A 6,000-nucleotide genomic window follows, 5' to 3' on the forward strand; every position below is an offset into this window, starting at 1 on the left:
TTTCATGTAGTTGTTTTTATATTTTATTGCCATTTACATGCAAAATTAATCTGAGACCATTTGTAGTGAAAACTTACATTAAACAGGACAGTTAAAATCAAGTAGTTTAAATGTAAGGTAATAAGCATAGTTAGGGTAATAATTTGCTTTCAGTCAGTCATTCCTACAATTAAAGACCTAGAACCTTCCTTTAGGCAAACACCTGTTCAAATGTGCTAGTTAACGACTATTTTCAATATTTACTTTTAGCTGCTTAACAAAATACTAGGTAAATCAGACATGACAATTATTTACATTTATTCATATTTACTGATACTAGGGAAAAGAAACTCCATGGATTTACTTAGGGTTTACATGTGCAGCCAAGTAATAATTAGAAATTGCATTAGTTTTAGGATGTGGAAAATTCAATTATTTCTAAGCCATGCCACAGTTTAAAGCAAATACAGACAAATACCAGGTTCTGTGAGTGATAATACCACCTTTGAGCACTTGCATAAGATCATGTCTAATTCCCAGGGTTTCAGAATTTGTCTTTTATTTCTTTAAAATGGAAATTCCTGGGCCCTCCTTGGTGGTGCAAGGGGTTAAACGTCAGTACTATGAAGAAATCTGCATCTACTGCAGCAGGAGTTTGATCCCCCACCAGGGAGATACTCACATGGTGTAACAGACCTCCCCTATCACACCTGCTGCTCCCCTCAGCAGTGTATTTCAGTATACCTGCCTGTTTCGCTCCCCACTCTGTCTCTGATGAACCCTCTAATCCCCTGCACTTCTGGCCTGTACCCAGTGCTTGTATGCATAAATAAATAAATCTTTAAAAAAAATAAAATGGAAATTCCTCATGCAGCAGATACCTCTCAGGGTTGCTTCCAAACTCATAGTGACTGTCCCTTGACAGACCTGACTACCAAGGTTTGGTCTGTTTAATTTGGATGGTTGCTGCTCTTTCTCTTGCTCCTGGTCATCCACTTCACTATCAATGTTGACTGAGTCAAGGGTGTCTTTAAAAAACAAACAAACAAACATTTAATTCCTATACTATTATTTATCCATTAAAAATGTATAATTTGATCTTTTTTTGGTAATTCACAGGATATTGCACAATCTCCTAATTAAAAAATATATTTGGGGTCTTCCCTGGTAGCGCAAAGGGTTAAGATGCAATCTATGAAGCTATCCACAGCCACTGCAGCACCAGTTTGATCTCCCATGAGGGAGCAACCCACATGGTGCAGTAGACCCTGCTCCCCTCAGCAGTGTATTTCAGTCTGCCTGTTCTGTTCCCCGCTCTGTCTCTGGTGAATCCTCCCAAATCCTGCACCTCTGGCCTGTATCCCAGTTCTTGTATGCATAAATAAATAAATCTTTAAAAAAATAAAAATGAAAATCATCTTGCACTATAAGATTCAATATTATTGGGCCTCCCCGGTGGCACAGCGGTTGAGCGCTGGGTTGCAAAGCTGCCCGCAGCCTCTGCAGCGCCGGTTCGATCCCCGGCTGCTCCCCGGCCACTGGAGGAGGGTCCCACATGGCACGCAGACCTCTCCTGCCGCCCTCTGCTCCCCCCAGCAGTGTACTTCGGTCCTTCTGCCTGCTCTGCTCCCTGCTCTGGCTCTGGTGAATTCTCTCACCCTCCCATGCTTCTGACTGTACCCAGTGCATGTATAAGCAAAACAAACAAACAAACAAACAAATAAATAAATAAAACATGCCTCTATTTAAAAAAAAAAAAGATATTTAAAAAAAAAGATTCAATATTATTTCTTTTCCTCTTTTATTGTATAATTTCCTTAAATTTCTTATTGATGTAACATTACATTATATAACCTAAGTTTCATAAGTGTGCCTCATTATAAATCAACATTTGTATATGTACTACTTTAAGTGCAAATATTATTTCTAAATCTAAATTGACACCTTTAATTTATGACAAAACTAAACAGAACAATGTTCATTATGTTTGCTTTCATTCTGACTAATATAGGGCTTTCACCTAAAAATTTATAGTAAGATTCTCTATACCTCTATTGTTTGTTTTGCAATAGTTTAGTCTATATGCTTACACTATTAACCTTATTTTACAGATGAAGGGACAAAATGGTTGAATGCCATTGCTAAGTGCTCATAGCAAATCAATGAATGAGTTGCCTCTACAATTGATTTCTAGCTTTACCCTCACTTCACTGCACCGTAGTTACAGTTAGCTATCTCTTTGTAAATTGTAAAGCTCTTAAGAATCCCTCCCATTTATTTCTTGCTTTTGGTCTTTAGTTTAAACTTGCCCCTGTGTTTGAATAATTAACTTTAAAGCATATTTTAGAATGGAGGGGAGAAATTAAAGCTAAGTTTTCTTCTGCAATGCTTAGGAAGCTACCAACTAGTAAAAACTCAAAATCAGAATGTTACTTTGACGGCAAGATGAACACCAGTATTGCACAAACAAAATATAAAACTGCAAATCTGACAACAAATAAAGAACTTACAGGTGTTACTACTTAGAGAAACTTAGTTTTAGTTTCTTTTGTTTCTGGATTGAATGCAAGACATGTTTGCATTTAAGTTTGGAAAGTTTTGCTGATACCTATTCTTGAAAGTAAACACTCCACAGTAAGTGGCTTAACCATAATTCATGTATCGTAGAAATGGAGTGCTCTGCTACGTGGAGGGAAAAAAAAGGAGAGACTAAGTGGGGGGAACTAGGCATGAAGGCTGAGGTTAGGGAAATGAAGCTATGTTAAACTTACTTTTATGGGAATTTAAAAATGAATTCAAAATTGTTAAATATTGTGAAAAGTTATATTACAGAAAAATATTTATGTAGTTGTATTGACAGTATAAAGAAACACAAATATCTAAAAGTCCCACTAGGTGGCTAGGAATTGAGTGAAACAGGTAGAGGGGGTCAATTGTATTGTGATGGATGGAGCTAGACTTTTGGTGATGATCATGTGTAGTTGATACAGAGAATGCATCATAATATTGTATACCTGAAGCCTATATAATGTCATAAAGCAATATACTTTTCAAAATAGCCACATCAAGGGCCTCCCCTGGTGGCGCAGCGGTTGAGCGCTGGGCTGTGAAGCTGCCTGCAGCCTCTGGAGCGCCGGTTTGATCCCTGGCCACCAGGTGAGGGTCCCACATGGCAGGCAGACCTCTCCTGCCACGCCCGCTGCTCCCCTCAGCAGGGTATTTCATCAGTCTGCCTGTTCTGTTTTCCCCTCTGGCTCTGGTAAATTCTCTCACCCTCCCATGCTTCTGACTGTACCCAGTGCTTGTATAAATAAATAAATAAATCTTTAAAAAAAAGGATTTATTTATTTAAAAAAAAGAAAAGAAAAAAAAAAATAGCCACATCGATAAGAGAATGGCACTGGTATCTGAATTTGAGTAGAAAATTATTTACTCAAGAAGCATATTATCTTCTGTACCAAGGTGCTTAATAGATTTATACTGCAGAGAAACATTTTATGACTAGATTGAAAACCCATCAACTACGAGAAATACTAGATTAAATGAAATTATTACAGGGCAGGGAGAAGGGCATCCCAGACCCACAAACCTGCCTGCTCTAAACAAGTTCTGCCATCTGCCGCATCAACGCAAAACATATGAGACTTCAATGAAAAGGAACTTTAATACAATTAGTAAACAACACAGGAAAGGCAGAGAATATAGTTTCTAAATCAGGCACCCAAAGTTACCCGTCCCCTCGTGGGTAAAAGTCCACCCAAACAGGATTGGCCCAGAGCAATTCCCCAAAGTCTGCCACAAGTCCAAAGCACCTTTCAGTGGGGATCCACAGAGAAGGGTCAGAAACAACCAGACAAGTTTGGGAGGAAAAAAGCAAAATTAAAACCAATATAAAAGCTGCCATTTGTTGGGCCTCCCCTGGTGGTGCAGCGGTTGAGCGCTGGGTTGCAAGGCTGCCCGCAGCCTCTGCAGCGCCAGTTTGATCCCTGGCCACCAGCGAGGGTCCCACAAAAATAAATAAATAAATAAATAAAAAAGAAAGAAAAGCTGCCGTTTGTTATCCCCCCCACGGGTCTCTCACCCACATCTGTCTCACCCAGTCTGTGACCAAAAGGCAAGTGCAGTTTCTTCACATGTCTCTCTGCTCCATGTGTCTCCTTCAGACTCTCCATCCTGCTTCTTTTCTCCATCCCTTCTGCAGCTTTTTCTCTTTTCCTTAGCTTCACCCTCCCTTGGGTAGGGCAGGGAACCTGGAACCTCCCCTTTTCCTGGGGACCACCCTGTTACAGAACTACTAAATCAAATTGGAAAGACAAAACTAAGAACACATTGATAACACACTGTTAAAACATAAAAGTAGAATCTAGCTTTTGTTATATAAAAAAATAATGTCCTCATTCTATCATATGTATTGTATATGTTGGTAGCAGATCTACTATGTTACATAGTATTGATGTGACTTTCAATTATTTAGGTAAATAGTGGCTTAGTAAGGGGTCTCTTAGCTTAGGTTCATTTTCTTTCTTTTTTTTTAATTAAAGATTTTTATTTATTTATTGTATTTATTTATACAAGCACTGGGTACAGTCAGAAGCGTGGGAGGGTGAGAGAATTCAGTAGAGCCAGAGCGGGAGCAGAGCAGGCAGAGGGACCGAAGTACACTGCTGAGGGGAGCAGAGGGCGGCAGGAGAGGTCTGCACGCCATGTGGGACCCTCCTCCAGTGGCCGGGGAGCAGCTGGGGATCGAACCAGCGCTGCAGTGGCTGCGGGCAGCTTAGCAACCCAGCGCTCAACCGCTGCGCCACCGGGGAGGCCCAGCTTAGGTTCATTTTCATTTAATTTTGGAGGTGTAGTTACAGTGGGAAGGGTTTGGCTGAACATTAAAGCCTGCTCAGGATGGTGTGTATGAATATTTATTGACTATACTAATTTCCAGTATTTAGCCTTAAAAATACCTAGAGAGGTTATAAAGAAAATTGATTGAAGAGAATCCACAGTCTATGAAATAAATCACATGTAATATACAAGTAAGTCCATGTATGTCTATAGCAGATGACAAAGGCCCCATGACCACAGTGTGCTTGCAGGTAAAGAGTCCAGTAGGCCAGACTGCTTCCTGTAACTCATCCTTCCTGATCTATTCTCCTCTTTTAATAATCTCCCTCTTTTGTATCATTCCCTGGCTTATTTCCATATTCCCTGATTGTCTACACAGGTCTGTGTGAAATTCATTAGTTCTTACTATCTGAATTTATATGCTAATTTCAGGATTTGCTGTCTATCTACAGTTTCTCTAAAGTGCAACCTTTCTCTTTCAGCCAGGGAGACTCAATTATATTCTTTGCTGCTGCTTCTATTTCCATTTCTTATTATGCTAATTTGTATAATATAGGAAGTTTAAATAGTGTGATGCTCCTTTAAATGTATTGTACCTGGAAACACATATTATTATTTTTTTAAAAGATTTATTTATTTATTTATACATACAAGCACTGGGTACAGTCAGAAGTGCGGGAGGGTGAGAGAATTCACCAGAGCCAGAGCGGGGAGCAGAGCAGGCAGAAGGACCGAAGTACACTGCTGAGGGGAGCAGCGGGCGGCAGGAGAGGTCTACAAGGCATGTGGGACCTTCCTCCGGTGGCCGGGGAGCAGCCGGGTATCGAACTGGCGCTGCAGAGGCTGCGGGCAGCTTCGCAACCCAGCGCTTAACCAGTGAGCCACTGGGGAGGCCCTGGAAAAACTTATTAATATTTGTGGATACTTTCTTCAAAATGACCACTAATAGGATTATCACTTACTGCACAAGAGTTTTATAACTTGTGGCTTTACTAGAGGAAATAAAAATCTTCCAGTTTCAAATGTAATCCAAGGTATTCTTTTTTTTTAATTTTTTTTAATAGAGGCATGTTTTATTTATTTATTCATTTATTTGTTTGTTTGTTTTTGTTTATACAAGCACTGGGTACAGTCAGAAGCGCAGGAGGGTGAGAGAATTCACCAGAGCCAGAGCGGGGAGCAGAG

This window comes from Talpa occidentalis, unplaced genomic scaffold (assembly GCF_014898055.3).
Source record: "Talpa occidentalis isolate TD23 unplaced genomic scaffold, MPIMG_talOcc4v2.1 talOcc4.6, whole genome shotgun sequence".
Lineage (NCBI taxonomy): Eukaryota > Metazoa > Chordata > Mammalia > Eulipotyphla > Talpidae > Talpa > Talpa occidentalis.